The sequence below is a fragment of the Bubalus kerabau genome, chromosome 13 (genome assembly GCF_029407905.1).
Source record: "Bubalus kerabau isolate K-KA32 ecotype Philippines breed swamp buffalo chromosome 13, PCC_UOA_SB_1v2, whole genome shotgun sequence".
NCBI lineage: Eukaryota > Metazoa > Chordata > Mammalia > Artiodactyla > Bovidae > Bubalus > Bubalus kerabau.
Window position 1 is genome coordinate 7,932,387 of NC_073636.1, and position 22,893 is coordinate 7,955,279.

General features: G+C 38.5%; 1 long non-coding RNA gene across 2 annotated transcripts in view; it reads right to left on the bottom strand.

The window, feature by feature from the left end:
• The window catches only part of LOC129625306 (uncharacterized), a 53,086-nt gene that overhangs the window by 9,713 nt on the left and 20,480 nt on the right, over positions 1-22,893 (bottom strand). For both annotated transcript variants that reach the window (XR_008701329.1, XR_008701328.1), the window contains exon 3: positions 2,769-2,824. This is a non-coding gene — a long non-coding RNA (uncharacterized LOC129625306). The remainder of the gene's footprint in view (positions 1-2,768; positions 2,825-22,893) is intronic.

Consider the following 22,893-nt stretch of genomic DNA (forward strand, 5'->3'; position numbering starts at 1 on the left):
CAGGGGATCTTCCCAACCCAGTGATCAAACCCAGTTCTCCCGCATTGCAGGCGGATTCTTTACCAGCTGAGCCACAAGGGAAGCCCTAGCTATACTTAATTAAGGGTTAAAAAAATTACAGTGCAAATAGTAATTATTATGAAAGACAACTAGAATTTGCTGTGTCTGTAATGAAGGTAGAGACATGAGGAGGGCATCTTCAGCCAGATTATATTCTAACTCCTAAATATTATAAATAATAATATTTATTATAAAGGAGTCATGAAACAATGTGGCCAGTTGAGTAAATTGTTATTTTATCCTGGCTGTAGTGAAGCAGGGATATAAGGGAACTTTGCATTAGAGCCATTTACAGTCGTTGGTCTTTTCACTTTCGCCGTCTGTGCTCTATGAGGATGGCACTCAGGAAGGCAGGAAAAGGAGAAGCTCCAGGGGAATTGTGAGACAGACAGTCTGCAAACAGGCTACCCTGGCATATTTTCCCATCTTGGACATGAAAATAGTACTTTTTTCCCCCAAATATTCTAAGATCTCTAGTATAGTTCATATTTTTCTTTTTATGCTTGGCTATACTTTGGAGAAGGCAATGGCAACCCACTCCAGTACTCTTGCCTGGGAAATCCCATGGACGGAGGAGCCTGGTAGGCTGCAGTCCATGGGGTCACAAAGAGTTGGACATGACTGAGAGACTTCACTTTCACTTTTCACTTTCATGCACTGGAGAAGGAAATGGCAACCCACTCCAGTATTCTTGCCTGGAGAATCCCAGGGATGGGAGCCTGGTGGGCTGCCGTCTATGGGGTCGCACGGAGTCAGACACGACTGACGTGACTTAGCAGCAGATACATGGGTGAAATTAAAAGACGCTTACTCCTTGGAAGGAAATTTATGACCAACCTAGATAGCATATTCAAAAGCAGAGACATTACTTTGCCAACAAAGGTCCATCTAATCAGGCTATGGTTTTTCCAGTGGTCATGTATGGATGTGAGAGTTGGACTGTGAAGAAAGCTGAGTGCTGAAGAATTGATGGTTTTGAACTGTGGTGTTGGAGAAGACTCTTGAGAGTCCCTTGGACTGCAAGGAGATCCAACCAGTCCATTCTGAAGGAGATCAGCCCTGGGATTTCTTTGGAAGGAATGATGCTAAAGCTGAAACTCCAGTACTTTGGCCACCTCATGTGAAGAGTTGACTCATTGGAAAAGACTCTGATGCTGGGAGGGACTGGGGGCAGGAGGAGAAGGGGACGACAGAGGATGAGATGGCTGGATGGCATCACTGACTCGATGGACGTGAGTCTGAGTGAACTCTGGGAGTTGGTGATGGATAGGGAGGCCTGGCGTGCTGTGATTCATGGGGTCGCAAAGAGTCGGACACGACTGAGCGACTGAACTGAACTGAACTGATACATGGGTAAAGCTGGGGTCCTTTCCTGTGTTTACTATATAGGCCTCATCTATTGATGCTGGCATTAGGGAAGACACTTATGAGCCTGAGCAATATCCTTGGTTCCAAGCAGTAAGGTGATCCTCAGACCCAAAGAAGGCTTTTACACGCTATTGGGAGGCACTGAATATCCCAAGGCATCATGGAAAACAAGATGACCTGATGAAGCACATGTCCTTCAGTCTCCACCTGCTCAAGGACAAACTGAGTTTTTTTGCCAAGATCACTTCTATTTATGCAGATAACAATCCCACTGCTAATTATGAGATGTGGTAGTTATGGTAATGGTGGAAAGCTAAATTTGGAGGGGTTTAGAAAATATTGCAATGTAGAGAGTTTTTAACTTATGCAAACATTTCTTCAAAGTTTACCTGTTCAATCTGGATTTTAGATTTAGTCATTAATCAATAGACATTTAATGAGTGCCTGCTAAGTGTCAGGCACTGTTCTAGCTACTGGGATAATAGCAGTGAACAACAGAGACAAAAACTCCTGCTGTCATGGAGTTTATATTCTAGAGGAGGAAGAGTGACTGCAAGCATCGCAAAGTGTTACATAACGGTAGTTCTGTTACAGTAAGGAAGGGAGGTATAAAGTGTTGTGATAGGGTTAGTAATTTTGGATAGAGTGATTGCAACTTCACAGAATGCCCAGGGGAACACCCTCCTAAACAATGATTTTTGAGCAAGGGAAGGGAGCCACATGGATATCTGGGCTCAGGGACATTACAGGCAGAAAAAACAGGTGGGCATGTGTGTGGGGGTCTCTGAGCAATAGCATGGAGCCCGGTGCGTCTAGAATGGTGTGTAAGGGAGGTGACATCCGAGAAAAAGCAATAGGCCCAGATCACAGAGCCTGTTAAGCAAGACATTGGTTTTACTTGGCATGAGATGGGAAGCCACTAAAGGGTTTCAAGGAAAGGAGCAAGGGTTGCTGGGCTGAGAACAGACTGAAAATGCTGAATTCTTTCAAGATGTCAGAAGACATCCTGAGATTAATCAAATTTAACAAGCATCTGTGGCTCTATAAGCCAGGCTGGTCTCTGTCTGCCCTTTTTGTCTTGGTATTTTAGGACCTCAGACAGACCATGACTTATAGGAAGGCTCAAGCCTGATGACATTCTTTTTTTCTCACAGTGGAATGAGTAACTATTTGGTGAATGGATGAACAAAAAACATGGATTGAGATTGGAAAAAATAACAGAAACAACAGTCAAAAATTAGTTGTTTAAGAAATTCTGAGCATACCAAATATGTACTGTTAATAGTGCGTATAGCTTAATTTTGTGTTGGAAAAATAGAATGATATAGCAAAATTTTTACCTGTGTGGTGACATTTCTTCCTTTCTGCTTTTCACTATGTTTTTCTGCTTCAATAGCTGAAATACACAAAACATTTTTATAAAATACTAAAATTAAAAAAAATTTCACTAAGTACAGTTTCTTGTTAAAAAAAACTTGTGGGATAACTTAGAATTCCAAGAATAATAGTTTAAAATAATTTAAAACTTTAAAGTTATTAATGTGATACAAAGTAATTTCTTCACTGATAATTTTTAAAGATGTAACTTGACACCAGATATAATCTAAATACTTTAATCAAATATCCTGAAACTGATATAACCTGAAAGAGTTCCACAAATAATGGAGCTAATTACAACAGTGGAAAACTTTCTGAGCTAGAATTTAATTAAAATGTACACAGAAGAACTGTACAAAAAAGATCTTCATGACCCAGATAATCATGATGGTGTGATCACTGACCTAGAGCCAGACATCCTGGAATGTGAAGTCAAGTGGGCCTTAGAAAGCATCACTACGAACAAAGCTAGTGGAGGTGATGGCATTCCAGTTGAGCTATTCCAAATCCTGAAAGATGATGCTGTGAAAGTGCTGCACTCAATATGCCAGCAAATTCGGAAAACTCAGCAGTGGCCACAGGACTGGAAAAGGTCAGTTTTCACTCCAATCCCAAAGAAAGGCAATGCCAAAGAATGTTCAAACTACCGCACAATTGCACTCATCTCACACGCTAGTAAAGTAATGCTCAAAATTCTCCAAGCCAGGCTTCAGCAATATGTGAACCATGAACTTCCTGATGTTCAAGCTGGTTTTAGAAAAGGCAGAGGAACCAGAGATCAAATTGCCAACATGCACTGGATCATGGAAAAAGCAAGAGAGTTCCAGAAAAACATCTATTTCTGCTTTATTGACTATGCCAAAGCCTTTGACTGTGTGGATCACAATAAACTGTGGAAAATTCTGAAAGAGATGGGAATACCAGCCCACCTGATTTGCCTCTTGAGAAATTTGTATGCAGGTCAGGAAGCAACAGTTAGAACTGGACATGGAACAACAGACTGGTTCCAAATAGGAAAAGGAGTACGTCAAGGCTGTATATTGTCACCCTGTTTATTTAACTTATATGCAGAGTACAACATGAGAAACGCTGGACTGGAAGAAACACAAGCTGGAATCAAGATTGCTGGGAGAAATATCAATAACCTCAGATATGCAGATGGCACCACCCTTATGGCAGAAAGTGAAGAGGAGCTAAAAAGCCTCTTGATGAAGGTGAAAGAGGAGAGTGAAAAAGTTGGCTTAAAGCTCAACATTCAGAAAATGAAGATCATGGCATCCGGTCCCACCACTTCATGGGAAATAGATGGGGAAACAGTGGAAACAGTGTCAGACTTTATTTTTCTGGGCTCCAAAATCACTGCAGATGGTGACTGCAGCCATGAAATTAAAAGACGCTTACTGCTTGGAAGGAAAGTTATGACCAACCTAGATAGCATATTCAAAAGCAGAGACACTACTTTGCCAACAAAGGTCCGTCTAGTCAAGGCTATGGTTTTTCCAGTGGTCATGTATGGATGTGAGAGTTGGACTGTGAAGAAGGCTGAGTGCTGAAGAATTGATGCTTTTGAACTCTGGTGTTGGAGAAGACTCTTGAGAGTCCCTTGGACTGCAAGGAGATGCAACCAGTCCATTCTGAAGGAGATCAGCCCTGGGATTTCTTTGGAAGGAATGATGTTAAAGCTTAAACTCCAGTACTTTGGCCACCTTATGCGAAGAGTTGACTCATTTGAAAAGACTCTGATGCTGGGAGGGATTGGGGGCAGGAGGAGAAGGGGACAACAGAGGATGAGATGGCTGGATGGCATCACTGACTCGATGGACGTGAGTCTGAGTGAACTCCGGGAGTTGGTGATGGACAGTGAGGCCTGGCGTGCTGCGATGCATGGGGTCGCAAAGAGTCGGACACGACTGAGCGACTGATCTGATCTGATCTGATGTAAATAAATGCTATCGAGAATATTAAAACATAGGAAAGAGAATTCAATCTTTTAAATATTTATAGACTCATCCATGTGGCAGAGAGATACTAAAAACTAATACAGTTGAATGATATAAATATCTAAGAAATGTAGAATAGTATAATTATATCAAGCTTTGAAATTTGAGAACATTTTCACAAGAAATTTTTAATGACTCTTTTTATAAACAGAAGACTATATATACCATATATTAATAGACTATATATGTAGTCATTGGTATATTTCATTTTTGCATAGTACTTGAATTTTATTAACTTATGGATTTAGAAAAATAAGAATTTGAAAATCTGATCATAACAGGGTGATAATCATGACATGTCAACTGCTTTATTAGTATTACTCAGTTTCAATTACTGAAAAATTATTTGATGGACAGCAAAAATGTCACCCCACATATTTCCTGAAGTAAAACATGCATGTATGTGATACATTCAGCTTTTACAGACTGAAGAACTTGACTCAAGACAAATATAGGGAAGTCAAAATTTTACATTTCCAATATATGAGTTTGTCCTTTAAAGTGGGTTGTCGATGTTCTAATGTTATCTTTGACTTTTTAATAAAATTAATTTGATACATTTTATCCTTTCTGTCACTGATGAACTTTAGCACTTAACCTCATAATTCTGTTTACTTCCTAAGCCAGATCTCATAGAAACTGATCAGGTTGTTTGATATTTAGTCCTCTGTCAAATTAGAGAAACAGTTGGCAAATTCTAAATAAAAATCCAACAAGTACATGGTGCCAAATGCATTAATATAAAGCATATGAAAACTTTTAAAGATTATGTATATTTCAAACAATTATATACATTAGGATTGCTCTTTAGATTCAGAATGTAAGATAAATTATCCCAGAATGAAAATGTTTACTACAAATAAAACTTTCTTTATCTCAAGTTTGCCAAGTGATCATTTTGGGGTCATGAATACTCATTATCAGAGGCAACATACAGCATCATGACCCACCATTTGGACTTTGAGTCAAACAGGTCTGTGTTCAAGCCATAATTTTATATCTATTTTATTAATGTGTTATGCTAATTAAATGAGATAATCTAGGTAAAGTATTTGGCCCAGTACTTAATACATGTTCAGTATGTTTAAATGTTAGCTATAGAAAATGGCAACCCACCCCAGTATTCTTGCCTGGAGAATTCTATGTACAGAGGAGTCTGGCAGGCTACAGTCCATCACAAAGAGATGGATATAGATATGACTGAGTGACTAATACACTAATATATAAAATCTATAAAAATAATAACAATTATTATTATATGAAGCTTACTTCTTTAAAGGACTTAGATGCCTTCAAGATAATAGTACTTGTAAATTTGTATTTTAAAAAGACTATGATAAAGAATTATTAAAGATTTAATACACTATTAAAATTTATTAATGCTTTGCCTATTTGCCTTCTTTCTGAAGCACTTTCTTCAAATCAAATTAGTCTAGTTATATTTGTGTATTAGAAATCAGACAGTGACTGATACTACAGTCATAGTCAATGTCTACTAGCTTAAAAATTCCATTAACAATAACTAGAAAAATCAATGTGATTGGATAGATTCCCATTATTATATTCAAAGTACAGACAGTAAAATTAAAGTTAGTATGTACAGCATGTACAGACACAGAATAAGAAGTACAAAGTGTCATGTGTATTAGAGTAAGAAAAGAAAATTATGGATATTAAATGGAATAAAGTATATATTATACATTGGACCAGAAAATCAAACTGTCAGTTGGTCAAAAACTAACATGAAAATTACAGGGCTAAAAGCAGTTATCAAAAGTAAAATAAATGTAGTTAAAAGAATTAGTGAAATGGGGGGGAGATATAATAGTCTAACTCAAGGAACAAACTAATAGCTTAAAACACAAAAAGAAGATAAATGTAGTTGGTCATTATTTACAACAGAAGATGCACAGTAAAAAAAAACCTCTTTTGAAATTCATTTCAAAATATGTGTTTCTTTTCTAAATATTAGGCTTCTAGGTTTTCACGTAGATAAAACAAAGTTTTGATTGGCTACCAGGGAAACCATTCTGCTGCAAAAAGTACCTTACACTATGTTTTCTAGTATATTTATATTAACTGAGAGACATCTGTGATTGTTGGAGACCTGTTGCACTTTCATTCTATATTCTTTCTATATAGATATTGATATTGCCGCAAATTTTAGCACCGCCTGAGAAAAACACAGTCTACTGGATGCAGGAAGAAAATATTAGACTTTCTACTTATGTGTAATTTTAAAAATATCTTTTATAATTTCTACTTCTGGGGTGTGTTTTATAATATACTAGATCAGTAATATGGGGCTTCCCTAGTAGCTCAGATGGTAAAGAATCTGCCTACAATATGGGAGACCTGGGTTTGATCCCTGGGTTGGGAAGATCCTCTGGAGGAGGGCATAGCAATCCACTCCAGTATTCTTGTCTAGAGAATCCCCATTGATGGAGGAGCCTGGTGGGTTACAGTCCATGGGGTCGCAAAGAGTCAGACACGACCGAGCGACTAAGCACAGCAACAAGATCAGTAGTATATCACTCTTATAAATAATATATGTAACAGCAGAATATACCATCAAAAAGTTTTGATATGGAGTTAGCTTTGGAAGGGGACTAAAGTTTTATTCAGCTCCAGAATTGTAGCTCTAGTTATAATATATGTATTTATTTACTTAAAAACTTTTTATTGGGGTATAGTTGATTTACAATGGTGTGTGAGTTTCAGGTGTACAGCAACGTGAACCTGTTATCCATATACATGTATCCACTCTTTTTTAGATTCTTTTCCTATATAGGCCGTTACAGAGTATTGAGTAGACTTCCTTATGCTATATGCTGCTGCTGCTGCTGCTAAGTCACTTCAGTCGTGTCCGACTCTGTGCGACCCCATAGACGGCAGCCCACCAGGCTCCCCCATCCCTGGGATTCTCCAGGCAAGAACACTGGAGTGGGTTGCCATTTCCTTCTCCAATGCATGAAGGTGAAAAGAGAAAGTGAAGTTGCTCAGTTGTGTCAGACTCTTAGTGACCCCAGGTCCTTATTAGGACCTATTACCTACTTTATATATAGTAGTCTGCTTGTGTCAATCCCAATCTTCCAATTTAACCCTTCCCCCTTTCACCCCCTGGTAACCATAAGTTTATTTCTATATCTGTAATCTAACTATAATTTATTATATGTCAGTTGCTTGGCATAATTTAGTTCTACTCTCCTTAGCAAACCAGCAAGATGGTAAGCACAGAATATCTGTATTGTTATTTTACTGATGAGGAAACTGACACCAAATGAGCATGAATAACTTGTTCAAGGTCACATGGCAGAGTGGATTCAAATGCAGGTCTGACTCCAGAACTAGCCCTTTTTACCTACTGAGTCTCCAAATTACCAAAGGATTCATGATAGATCAAATGGCAAATTCTAATGAGAAAAATTCCACTGTCTTTATAAAAAAATCAATTTATGCACAATATTTGATATGGCATGTCTATTTGCATAATGTGAAACATACCCTTTTATGTACATAAGAGCTTTAATTTACTATCCCCTATTGGGTTGGGAAGATCCCCTGGAGAAGGGAATGGTTGCACAGTCCAATATTCTTGCCTGGAGAATTCCATGGACAAAGGAGCCTGGTAGGCTACAGTCCATGCGGTTGCAAGACTCGGACACGACTGAGTGACGAACACTTTCTTGTTTCATTGAGAAATAAGGATTTTGAAAAAGTAAGGAAGAAGCTAGCACTACAGCTCACTGCCTCCAAAAGAATTATTCATGTGCCTTTTAGGGTTATAGAGTGAACCTGAACAACTTTATAGAATATCCACATAGTGTTAAAAGAGTTGTGTTGAAAAAACATAACAGCTTGGAGTGAAAGAGAAGGAAATAGAAGAGGCTTCTGGGCCTCTGTCTTTCAATGAATAAGAAACAGGATGAGAAAGCTTCTCTATCTTTCTTTTCTTTTTTTTTTTAAATTTTATTTTATTTTTAAACTTTACATATTTGTATTAGTTTTGCCAAATATCAAAATGAATCCACCACAGGTATACATGTGTTCCCCATCCTTAACCCTCCTCCCTCCTCCCTCCCCATACCATCCCTCTGGGTCATCCCAGTGCACCAGCCCCAAGCATGAGAAAGCTTCTCTCTTACAAGGATGGGTCATTTCTTACTGAGAGGGAAGAACAGCCAAGAGGGCAGAGTTGAGAGAATGTTGCCCAGAGCCCAAAAGAACAGAAGACTAGGCATATATTTCAAGAGAGTAGAACTGGGCCCTAATCAAGGAACTCTGCCTACTCCTGGAGTATAGAAACTTGCCAACATGCACCTGGATGGGTTTCCAAATTGTCATGGACCAGTAACTATTGTACATTTTGCCCTCTCCTTTTTTGAACATCAGTGTCTACTATATTTTTCTCTCTCTCCAGTATACATTGGTACCTGAGGAATTGGGCGGATAACTTGCCTTTTTAGTTCACAAGTGTCTGAATCTCTGTAACCAAAGAGCCTCATTGACATCTTGACCTGATGCAGATTATGAGATTGTGGATTCTGAGCCCTATGTCATGACTGGATGAGATACAGTTTTGGAAGGGGAAGGGGGAGAATCACGTGAGAAAGATGTGAATCATCAAAACCTAGGGTAGACTGTTGTAGATTATCACATCAACCACCCCAGTGAATCACAATAACCCACGTTCATGCCCCTTTAGTGCTTCCTTGGTGGCTCCGCAGTAAAGAATCTGTCTGCCAATGCAGGAGCCATGGGTTCAATCCCTGGGTCAGGAAGATCTCTTGGAAAAGGAAATAGCAACCAAGTGAAGTATTCTTGCCTGAGAAATCCCATGGACAGAGGCCCCTGGGGGGCTACGGTTCATGGGGTCACAAAAGAGTCCAATATGACTTAGTGACTCAGTTCAGTTCAGTTCAGTCACTTTGTTTTGTCCGACTCTTTGTGACCCTGTGGACTGCAGGATGCCAGGCCTCCCTCTCCATCACCAACTCCCTGAGTCCACACAAACCCATGTCCACTGGATCAGTGATGCCATCTCATCCTCTATTTTCCCCTTCTCCTCCTGCCCTCAATCTTTCCCAGCATCAGGGTTTTTTCAAATGAGTCAGCTCTTCATATCAGGTGGCCAAAGTATTGGAGTTTCAGCTTCAACATCAGTCCTTCCAATGAATATTCATGACTGATTTCCTTTAGAATGACTGGTTGGAACTCCTTGCAGTCCAAGGGACTCTCAAGAGTTTTCTCCAACACCACAGTTCAAAAGCATCAATTCTTCGGCACTCAGCTTTCTTTATAGTCCAACTCTCACATCCATACATGACTACTGGAAAAACCATAGCCTTGACTACACAGACCTTTGTTGGCAAAGTAATGCCTCTGCTTTTTAATATGCTGTCTAGGTTGGTCATAATTTTTCTTCCAAGGAGTAAGTGTCTTTTAATGTCATATCTGCAGTCACCATCTGCAGTGATTTTGGAGCCCCCCCAAAATAAAGTCTGCCATTGTTTCCACTGTTTCTCTATCTATTTGCCATGAAGTGATGGGACCGGATGCTATGATCTTAGTTTTCTGAATGTTGAGCTTTAAGCCAACTTTTTTTACTCTCTTCTTCCACTTTCATCAAGAGGCTTTTTAGTTCTTCTTCACTTTCTGCCATAAGGGTGATGTCATCTGCATATGTGAGGTTATTGATATTCCTCCCAGCAATCTTGATTCCAGTTTGTGCTTCATCCAGCCCAGCATTTCTCATGATGTACTCTACATATAAGTTAAATAAGCAGGGTGACAATATACAGCCTTGACGAACTCCTTTCCCCATTTGGAACCAGTCTGTTGTTCCATGTCCAGTTCTAACTGTTGCTTCCTGAGCTGCATACAGATTTCTCAAGAGGCAGGTCAGGTGGTCTGGTATTCCCAACTTAGTGACTAAACAACAACAAATGCTCCTTTACCATGTGATTTTCCCCAATCCTCCCATCAAGAGGTGGAGATTATGTTTCCTATTCTTTGAATGGGTTGCTTCTGTGACTGCTGCTGCTGCTAAGTCGCTTCAGTCGTGTCCGACTCTGTGCGACCCCATAGATGGCAGCCCACCAGGCTCCCCCGTCCCTGGGATTCTCCAGGTAAGAACACTGGAGTGGGGTTGCCATTTCCTTCTCCAATGCATGAAAGTGAAAAAATAAAGTGAAGTCACTCAGTCGTGTCCAACTCCTAGCGACCCCATGGACTGCAGCCCACCAGGCCCCTCCGTCCATGGGATTTGCCAGGCAAGAGTGCTGGAGTGGGTTGCCATTGTTTTGGCCAGAAGAAATGTGGCGGATGACATTAACTTCCAAGGGTAGTACTTGGGCCATTCGGTCTCTTTTACTGTCTTGGAAAAATGCCTTGAGCTTATCATATCCTAGTAAAAGAGCATATGGAGTGAGAGACCCAGCTGTCCCCACTGATCACCAGCTGAGAGAAGCTGCCTGAGTGAGCTCAGGTGAGACCAGTGGAAAAACCACCCAAACAACCTTGAAGAGAATTACAACAAATAATAAATCATTGTTTCATACCTCTAAGTTTGGTTTTTTGTTATGAAGCAATTGGTAACTGAAATAAGCTTATTTCTCCAGCCTAGTAGGACTCCTTGGCTAGAATTCTCAATTATCAGAAGCCACATTAGACCAATACATGATGCCAAAATAAGTCATATATATATAATAAATTCATAGCATTGAGAATAGGATTTGAAAAAATAATATCCCCCAATATTGCTTTGATCATGGTTCTTTTCAGACCTACTTTCTCTTGAAAGGCTTGATATAATTAGCTCCTCGCTTTACCATGAAACCCCCCAGTTTGGCTCACCTCCTTTCTTTCCAGAACATAGTTTATCTTCCTTTAAGTGAACATCGGGATAGCAGTTAATGTGATTTTCACTGACTTAAGTTCTGCAAAAAACACTTCTATTCTTTAGGCGGGATCTGCCTGGGGAGTTAAAGTCAAATAAAATCTGTTTCTTTATTCATACAACACTGACAAACAAAACTAAACAAAGTATTTTATTGATTCTCCTGTCCTGGTTCTCTAAAATGGTGCTTTCTGCCTCACTATGATCTTCACTTGATTCATTTGGTGTAAAAAAAAAAATATTAGCAATTGGTTTCTTTCCCAACTTCCTTTTAGAACCTGCATAGTACACTGGCTTCTGTGACTTTACACTACCCTGGATATCGTTCTTTCTTTCAAACCCCTATGCTCGAGTTTCTCTGCGGTTTTATATCCACTAATGACTGTGTATTTCTCAATGCTTGGTCCTCACCTTTTCTCTCTGGTGTGATCTAAGGGCTGAGTGTGATCAGGAAGGGCTTTGAAGTGGACAGACGGTGAGTGCAGGAGGTCATGAGCTGGGAAAGGATAATGTGCTGATCCCAGGACAAGTGACAAGCAGCCATATAAGAAGGAAAACCGTGGGAATCAAACTGCGATGGTGGGAAAGCAGGAAAACACAGGTTACAGGAGAATCCAGAGAAAGAATCAGGTTGGCAGAGGTGAGACAAGTGATGGGCGAAAACCAGGCAATGAGGACAGTTTGAAAACTTGGGACTAAAATCATGGGGGTAGGTCAGGGTGGGCACAGAAGTGTGTAGATGAGTGAGAAATGAGTAAACAACTGTGGAAATGTAGGAGTAAGAAGAGTGAGGGTTGGCACCTGTATGGGTCCAGAGAAAATTCTGCGAAAGGATCTTGTGGGGGTGAGTATTTGGTTTCCAGTGTAAAGCATAGCATGAATGAGATCATCATTGTTTCAGGCCTGCATTCTTATAACAGCCCTCCAACAGATTGAATCATAATTTATCTAATACCATACAGAAATGGTATGGACCTAACAGAAGCAGAAGATATTAAGAAGAGGTGGCAAGAATACACAGAAGAACTATACAAAAAAGATCTTCACGACCCAGATAACCACCGTGGTGTGATCACTGACCTAGAGCCAGACATCCTGTAATGTGAAGTCAAGTGGGCCTTAGGAAGCATCACTACGAACAAAGATAGTGGAGCTGATGGAATTCCAGCTGAGCTATTTTGAATCCTAAAAGATGATGCTGTGAAAGTGCTGCACTAAGTATGCCAGCAAATCTGGAAAACTCAGCAGTGGCCACAGGACTGGAAAAGGTCAGTTTTCATTCCAATCCCAAAGAAAGGCTATGCAAAAGAATGCTCAAACTACTGCACAATTGTACTCATCTCACACACTACCAAGGTAATACTCAAAATTCTCCAAGCCAGGCTTCAACAGTACATGAACCGTGAACTTCCAGATGCTCAAGCTGGATTTAGAAAATGCAGAGGAACCAGAGATCAAATTGCCAACATCTGCTGGATCATCTAAAAAGCAAGAGAGTTCCAGAAAAACATCAACTTCTGCTTCATTGACTGCACCAAAGCCTTTGACTGTGTGGATCACAACAAACTGTGGAAAATTATGAAAGAGATGGAAATACCAGAACACCTGACCTGTCTCCTGAGAAATCTGTATGCAGGTCAAGAAGCAACAGTTAGAACTGGACCTGGAACAACAGACTGGTTCCAAAATGGGGAAGGAGTATACCAAGGCTGTAGATTGTCACCCTGTTTATTTAACCTATATGCAGAGTACATCGTGAGAAATGCCAGGCTGGATGAAGCACAAACTGGAATCAAGATTGCTGGGAGATCAATATCAAATATCAATAACCTCAGATATGCAGATGACATCACTGTTATGGCAGAAAGCAAAGAAGAATTAAAGAGCCTCTTAATGAAAATGAAAGACAAGAGTGAAAAAGCTGGCTTAAAACTCAACATTCAGAAAACTAAGATCATGGCATCCGTTCTCATCACTTCATGGCAAATAGATGAAACAATGGGAACAATGACAGACTTTATTTTTCTGGGCTCCAAAATCACTGTAGATGGTGACTGCAGCCATGAAATTAAAAGATGCTTGCTCTTTGGAAGAAAAGTTATGACCAACCTAGAGAGCATACTAAGAAACAGAGACATTACTTTGCCAACAAAAGTCCGTCTAGTCAAAACTATGGTTTTTCCAGTAGTCATGTATGGATGTGAGAGTTGGACTATAAAGAAAGCTGAGTGCCGAAGAATTGATGCTTTTGAACTGTGGTGTTGGAGAAGTCTCTTGAGAGTCCCTTGAACTGCAAGGCATTCAAGCCAGTCAATCCTAAAAGAAATCAGTCCTGAATGTTCATTGGAAAGACTGATGCTGAAGCCAAAACTCCAATACTTTGGCCACCTGATATGAAGAGTTGACTTATTTGAAAAGACCCTGATGCTGGGAAAGATTGAAGGCGGGAGGAGATGGGGACAACAGAGGATGAGATGGTTAGATGGCATCACCGACTCAATGGACATGAGTTTGAGTCAACTCCGGGAGTTGGTGATGGACAGGGAAGCCTGGTGTACTGCTGTCCATGGGTGAGAAAGAATTGGACATGACTGAGCAACCGAACTGAACTGAAGTGAGTCTAATTTTGATCTGGTTTTCGTCTTGCCTCAGAATAATTTCACCCAAGTACTGTTTCTGGCAATGCATGCATTTGCTTAGAAGCTCTTATGTCTTATTGTACAATGGCTGACTTCCTATTTTGACTTCTGGTTTCCTAATCAGGTTTAACTCCACATTCACAACTATTTTTGAAATCCAAATAATCTCTGCTTCATTAGCTACTAGTTGATTTTTTTTTAAGTTTTCTTCCCCTAAATTTTAACAATTCCTATTGAAGAGACTAAACATTAAAATTTTTAATAAAAACAAATATGAGTTTAGGTCACTTATTTTGTTTTGTGAGATACTTAGCTTTGGATATCATCAAGAATGATGTTTAGAAATAACATTTCATACCTTCTTTTTAAAATTTTTATACATTTATTAGGACAAAGGATAATATATATTGGAAGCTGGGGAGAGTTGAGTGTATGCACTAAGGAACATAAATTAGTGGTAGAGACACAGACAAACCTGAGACCCAAGACTAATAATCTGTGTTTATGCATAATCTTGCCAAATTAACAAGTAGGCACAAAATCTCTACCATCAAAGTCTCTGCTGACATAAAACTATTTCATAGCTATTTATAAGAATTGGAGTGTAGTTGCCTCACAATGTTGTGCTAGTTTCTGCTATACAACGAAGTGAATCAGTTATATATATACATATGTATCCTCTCCCTTTGGAACTCCCTTCCCCCCACACCCCCACTTCACCCCTCTGCATCATTCTGGGAACTGAGCTAAGCTTCACATGCTATAGAGCAACTTCCCACTAGGTCTCTCTTTTACACATGGTAAGACAATGGCACCCCACTCCAGTACTCTTGCCTGGAAAATCCCATGGACGGAGGAGCCTGGTGGGCTGCGGTCCATGGGGTCGCTAAGAGTCGACACGACTGAGTGACTTCACTTTCACTTTTCACTTTCATGCACTGGAGAAGGAAATGGCAACCCACTCCAGTGTTCTTGCCTGGAGAATCCCAGGGACGGGGGAGCCTGGTGGGCTGCCGTCTATGGGGTCACACAGAGTCGGACGTGACTGAAGCGACGCAGCAGCAGCAGCAGTGTATATATGTCAATTCCCAATTTGTCCCATCACCCCTTCCCCCATCATCCCGTCTACATGTCCATTCTCTACGTCTGCATCTCTATTCCTGTCTGCAAATGATTAACCTGTACCATTTTTCTAGGTTTTACATGTGCGTTAATATGCAATATCCATTTTTCTCTTTCTGACGTTCTTCACTCTATATAGTCTTCTTACTTAAGCCATGTGACCTTAGATACTTTAACTTCTCTGAGTCTCAGTTTTGTATAAAATGGGAATATCAGTACTATATGTACCTCTTGGAGCAGATATAAAGACAGAATAGAATTAAACTGTAATGTTGAGTGTTTTACTAAATACATGGCAGCTAAATAATAAATGTCAGTATAATAATAAATATAATAATAACGTGTCTCTTTCTCCTTTTCCAAAGGCTTATCTTTTAAAAGAAAATGGTACTAGCACCTGTGAGATAAGCATTTCCCTCATCAAAATAAAATTAAGAAACTATACAGGTTTGTTATAATAGCATATAATTCTGCTCTTGGATCTAAAGGTCAGACAAAATGCTTTTAAAGTTACTACTGAAAACTTAGAATCAAAGAATCTCAGGTTTTGAATCATCAAATGAAATTACATAGCCACAAATTTTTTGAAAAAGCCTCAAGGATGTGGCTTTCCTCTTCAAAAAAATTTTTTTTACTGTTGCTATGCTTCATCCCTGCAACAACTTTGAATTAAGTAGTTCTATTCATGAAGTTGTGTTATTTTTAAATCTTTATATAATATACTGTTTTTCAAAAACAAAGATGACACAGGGCTATAACATTACTGTTCTTCCCCAGCCCCCACCCCCCCAGCTACCAGTAGAATTTTTATCCATATTGCTCTACCATTAGAACATTACAAATCTGGGAACAGGCTGACCGAGTTGAAGGTGATTTTAAGTTCATATGTTCTTATGTATGTAGAATTAATTGACTGATTGAAGCTGCAGAAGTAATTGACTGATTACTTTTAGCAACCTGATATGGAGGATTTGTTTTGAGTATTGTAAGAAGTAGTTTTAGAGCAGGTTTAGAACTCTTGTAGCTTTTAGTTCTTATGTCCTTATTTATCAATGTGTCATTCTTTAAAAGTAAGAAAATGTGGATTATCAGTAGAGCAAGGTAATACGATTCAGAAGTCTTTAACTCAAGTCTTAGTTCCCCTTGTAAATGGATGTGCTAATTGATTTGGGGTGAGACATTTATGTTTACCACATCTTGTCTTCTCTGGTGATCTAAATGTATAATTTGGGGTGATTAAAATTACTTAAATAATTAATGCAGTAGGGATCAAAACTGACAGAAGTTGAAAGAAAGATAATTTATCTGGGCCTATTAAAATCAACCAACACAGGAAATAACCATGTAGAACATTCCTAAAGCTTTTGTATTGTGGTATATTTTGTATATTTTATACAAATATACATTTTATACAAAATATACATTTGTAGAAAAGTATGTACGTGGTCTTAGAAATGTGTACTAGTCTGGATCCTGTAAGCTCTTGAGGTAATGTTCAACATATTAAAAGTAAAATCCAGAATTTCAGGTTTGGGAAAGAGTTATCTCTACAATGATGTTACATTTCATTATTTAATGGATCAATTCAGTCAGTTCAGTCGCTCAGTAGTGTCTGACTCTTTGCGATTTCATAGACACATATTTTCAATGACTTTGCTATTACAAACAATAACACTGTGATGGATAATCCTGAACATGTTTTCTGTGAAATATGTATAAGGGTTTGCTAGAGTAGCCAACAAGACATAGATTTGCTCACTTAAGAAGTAATATGCCCAACTTAATTTTTAATAGTCAATGGTATATTCTTTTCAGTTCAGTCACTCAGTTGTGTCCGACTCTTTGCAACCCCACGGACTGCAGCATGCTAGGCTTCCCTGTCCATCACCAACTTCTGGAGCCTACTCAAACTCATGTCCATAGAGTTGGTGATGCCATCCAACCATCTCATCCTCTGTCATCCCCTTCTTCTCTCACCTTCAATCTTTCCCAGCAACAGGGTCTTTTCCAATGAGTTGGTTCTTTGCATCAGGTGGCCAAAGTATTGGAGCTTCAGCTTCAGCATCAGTCCTTCAAATGAATATTCAGGACTGATTTCCTGATTTCCTTTAGGATGGACAGGTGGGATCTCTTTGCAGTCGAAGGGACTCTCAAGAGTCTTCCCCAGCACCACAGTTCAAAAGCATCAATTCTTGGGTGCTCAGTTTTGTTTATAGTCCAATTCTCACATCCATACATGACTAATAGAAAAACTACAGCTTTGACTAGACGGACCTTTGTTGGTAAAGTAATGTCTCTGCTTTTTAATATGCTGTCAAGGTCGGTCAGAGCTTTTCTTCCAAGGAGCTAGTGTCTTTTAATTTCATGTCTTCAGTCACCATCTGCAGTGATTTTGGAGCCCCCCCCCCAAATAGGCTCTCACTCTTTCCATTGTTTCCCCATCTATTTGCCATGAAGTGATGGGACCAGATGCCATGGTCTTAGTTTTCTGAATGTTGAGTTTTAAGCCAACTTTTTCACTCTCCTCTTTCACTTGCATCAAAAGGCTCTTTAGTTCTTCTTTGCTTTCTCATAAGGGTGGTGGCATCTGCATATTGGCATTCCCCCAAAAGCTACACTGACTTATAATTCTACACATGGTATATCAGAATATTACTTTTTCCTCACTCTAACAAAAATTTTCAACTTTTGCCAGTGTATTGAAGTTTGCATAGAAATTAATGATCTTTTAATGATCATTAATTAATGATCTGGCAAGGTTAGTGATCTTTTCTCATTTAGGGGCATTTGTAAAATATATCCTCTCCAGGAACTGACAGATATTTAGCCCATCTTTCTACAAGGCTTTTTAAAATATGTACCTTCAGGAGTTCTTTACATATTCTGGATATTATTTGATTAATGTATATGTTGTAAACATATTTTTCAATCTGTTGTTAGCCTTTAACTGTTTATGGTGTCCTTTGTAGCAGAGGTTTTAAATTCTGATGACATCAAAATTAATCTTTTTCTCACTTACAACCTGTGTGTGTGTGTGTATGTGTCTTGTTCAAGAAGGCTTTCTTACCAATCAGTTGAATATACATTCGCCTATATTTCCTTCAGCTATTTTTTGGAGTTTTGATTTTACTGTTTACTTTTTAAATCCTTTTAGAATCAACTTTTGAGACTGGTATGAAGCAGAATCTGATATTGTTTCCTAAATGAATGTACACTTAGACAACAGAATTCATTACAGTCAATCTTTTACCCGTTGCATTAAAAAACCTCTTTTCAGGTACCAAATTCCAATTAGTATACTGGTCCATTTTAAAACTCTCTGTTCTATTTTCTTGATCTATTTGTCTATTCTTCTGCTAATACTCTAATTACTGCAGATTAATAATTGCATATTATACAATCTGGTTGCAAGAGAACCTCTGTGAAGATCCACAGAAGTACACCCTCATTGTTCCTCTTTTAAGAACTTATCTTGGGAATTCTAGCATAATTTCTTTTTTAGAAAAATTTTAGAATAAGGTTGTGAGATCCATTTCAAAAAATGTATTGATATTTTCTCTGAGATTGCATTGGGTTTACATATTAATTTACAAAGACCTGTGATATTTACAATATTGAGATATATTCAGTTGTGTAGTCTCAATTTATTCAAATTTTCTATTTAATGATCTTCAGAAAAATTTCATTTGTATTACTCATGTATGTATTGTTTCACTTTAATTAAATTGATTCTTGGGTATTTTATAAATTCTGTTGCTATTGTGGAAGGGATTTTTAAAAATGAATTTGTGACTGCTATATTTTTTAAAATTAAAATGAACATTAATGAGTAATCCTAAGTCTTAAAGATTTATTTGCTTACCATTGATTTTTAGTGTTCCTCCTGACCTTTCTTTCCTTCTTTCCTTATGATAGAGCATATCTTCTAGTCAATATTTCATCTAAAATTTCTGGGTGGTAAATTTTCTGAATCCATTCTTGTCTGAAAATGTCTTATTTAGCCATTACACTTGTCTGAGCATTTGTTAGATTATACAATTCTAGATTCAAAATCATTTCACCTCAGTACAAAGAAAATATTTCTCCAGTATCTTTTTGTACCCAATGTTGCTGATGAATTTGAAGTCAATATGTGCTTTTTTCCTTATAAATAATGTATTTTTTCATTTTAGAAGTCTTTAGGATTTTCTGGTTATCCATGAAATATTAAAGTTTTACCATTACTTTCTCAGGATGGGTCTTTTCTCAGTCTTCTTACTTGGCACTCAGTGGAATTTAATTTTAAAATGTGAGTCTTCTTTCACATCTGAGGACTTTTATTTATTTCTTTCTCTAAGTGCTTTGATTTTTCTCTTTCTGGAAATCCAATTTTGTGGATTTGTAGCTTTGGATTGGTCCTCCAAGGCCTTTAACCTTTATTTTATACATATCTTCTCTGTCCATTCACATTGTGGTCTAAGATAATTTCTCAGGTTGATCTTTGAGTATCCAAGTTGCTCTTCAGCCCTCAATTTTGCCATTCAGCTTTGAGGCTTTGTTTTCTTCTTCTTCCTTTTTTTTTAACCAGTATTTATTTCATTTCCAAAATAGCTCATCTTCCTTTTCTTCATTAAGACCCGCTCTTGTTTCAAGGATACAATAATCTCTCTAAATACATCGTATGACAATCATTTTATGTCTTAAAGTCGTCAACCATCTGTTCTACTTGTTCTGTTTCCTCAGGTGTTATTAGGGGTGTGTGTGTGTGTGTGTGTGTGTGTGTGTGTGTGTGTATAGGCTGATGCTTTCTCTTATGGTGTTAGTTTTCCTCAAATGTTTGTGAGTCTTGATTATATTCATGTTGGACTTCGATTTTCCCTCTTAACCTGTATGTGAATGCTATAACAATGAACTTAGCTTGCCACTAGTAACTTAGTGTTGCAGGATATGCTATTAAGATGTGACAGGAGCTAGTCTTCTGGGATAGAGGTTCCCTGAGTATCACTAGACATTTGCACCTGTAACCTGTATTTCTGGCCCAAGTGCCAACCCCAAAATGCCCCCACTTAATGGTGATTTGTCTCCTTGTGTGCTTAATTATTTTATTAAATACTAAAAAACTTATCTGAGTGAATTCTTTGAGATCTACAATGAAATTGCCTTCCTGTGAAGAGAATATGAATTTGCTTTTGCCAAGTGCCTGGGGCACTATAGTACAAGACCATCTTAGATCTAGTACTAGACTTAGAGTACCTGGGATAACCAAGTCTGAAAATCTCCAGGAGGGCTGGACACCACAACTTCACAGAAATGTACTTTTTCATTTTTCCTTTTCTCCCTGCTTTTCTAAGTGTCAAGACTCTGCAAATCCCTGGACTTTGGAAGAGGTGTATTTATTTCTAGTTTGTCCTTGTCCTAAGAGTATAGCACCTTAAGGATTTAGGTTAATGTTGACAAGGTTTCCTATCAGACGCCTCACCTCGGACAGGTCTTGAGGACTAGATTCCATCCTCCTTGCTTTGTGAGGCCACTAAAACCAAAGCCCAAGTTTATCTGGCTCAGAGCAAAAGAAGTTTTGGTGTTCAGGTATAGGGCTGGGACCAGGGTAAGGCAAGTCCTGGCCCTGCTCAGGTATTCTGTATTTACTTCTTTCATTCCAGCAATTTCTTATATATTTAAAAAAAATCTAGTAGTCCTTTACTAACTTCTCAACTCATTTGTATGCTTCTGTGTCATATTTTTCAGCGGGTTGCTGACCCCATAGACGGCAGCCCATCAGGCTCCCCTGTCCCTGGAATTCTCCAGGCAAGAACAGTGGAGTGGGTTGCCATTTCCTTCTCCAATGCATGAAAGTGAAAAGTGAAAGTGAAGTCGCTCAGTCGTGTCCGACCCTCAGCGACCCCATGGACTGCAGCCTTCCAGGCTCCTCCATCCATGGGATTTTCCAGGCAAGAGTACTGGAGTGGGGTGCCATTTCAGCGGGTGGGTTAGTCCAAATAACACCTCACTTAGGCTTTTGTTCCAGCAATCAACCTGTTGCCTTTTCCTTTGTATCCGGTGGGAGTGCCCTGTAGTGATGAGGGGAGGAGAGGTCAGAACTGCTAGGCTGCTTCTAATGTTTTCAACCAACAATCCTTTCTTTTTGCCCTGAGGCTCCTCTCCTTTTTCCTAAATCCATGTGTACATTTTTTTTTATAGCCATATTCTCTTTTTACATTTTTTTTGGCAAAAGTTTCTTCTTTCAATCAATTTCTATTTCTTGTCCTTTAGGTATTCCTAATTTCATTTTCAACACAGACATTAGTTTCTCAGGACTGATGATCTGTTTTCTTTAAAAAAAAAAAAAAACAACTCCTCAGTGAGGGAAGCTGCAGGGTATATATTATTTTTTCCAATCTGGGAATATTCTCCTCAGTCCCCAGTAACGTTGGCTCCAAGCTTGTAGGGTAGACTTAAAGAAGTCTTAAAAGAAACCAGTTTTCCCTGCCTACCATATCTCTTTGGTGATAAACTACATAAATAAAATTAGATGGTTATAGCTAAAAAAACACAGTAGTAATATTACAGAATCAGCAAAAAACTGGGTTGAAGTTTATGTAATCATCATTTTGCCAAAACAACTGGTTCAAAAGTAAGTAATGCAAATCAATCACCTAGCTGTTTGTTCTATACAGAAGCAAACATATATACACATTTTAAAATATTTGGATGATTGATTGAATTTTTATTTTTCATCTGATTGTTTGGTAGTATGTAGAAATAGCTCATGACAAGTAAATATGATAATGAGGCAAATACTCTGAACAGTCTACTTTGGAGAATACATAGAATAACAAACAGATGATAGGAAGTAAAAAACCAAAAAGCGAAACTTGATTCTCATTGGAGGATTTGGGTTTTCTAGATTTTAGAGTTTAGAAAATGTGTAAATCTAGAATAATAAAAATATTTACATGACTTATTTCATAGGTTTTGGGAATGTATTTTGCAAAGTTTTAAAGTGTTACATGGATATTAGTTACGATCCTACTTTACAAGTGCTCATTGAGCATGTGCCAAGTTCTGCAATGAGTTATAAGAAATATTAAATGTGAGGAAAACACAATCCTTAGTTGACAGTTTAGTGAGAAGGGTAAAAACTAACTCAATTGTGAGACTGTGATGTATAAGAAAATAAAGGCACAATTTTCTATGAGGAAGGGCTTGGGAACGTTTTTTATTGGAAGAGTAGAACTTGAAATGGACCTTTAAAGATTAGTAGGATGTTTATGCTGTGGATTTATGGTGCTGAATTAATTTCATGACTCTGGAAGACAGTCCTATCACCTGTAAAAACATTGAATTAGATGATTCTTAGTGCATCCTGGGTGGCTTAGATGGTAAAGAATCTGCCTGCAATGAAGGAGACCTGGGTTTGATCCCTGGTTTGTGAAGATCTCTTGAAGAAGGG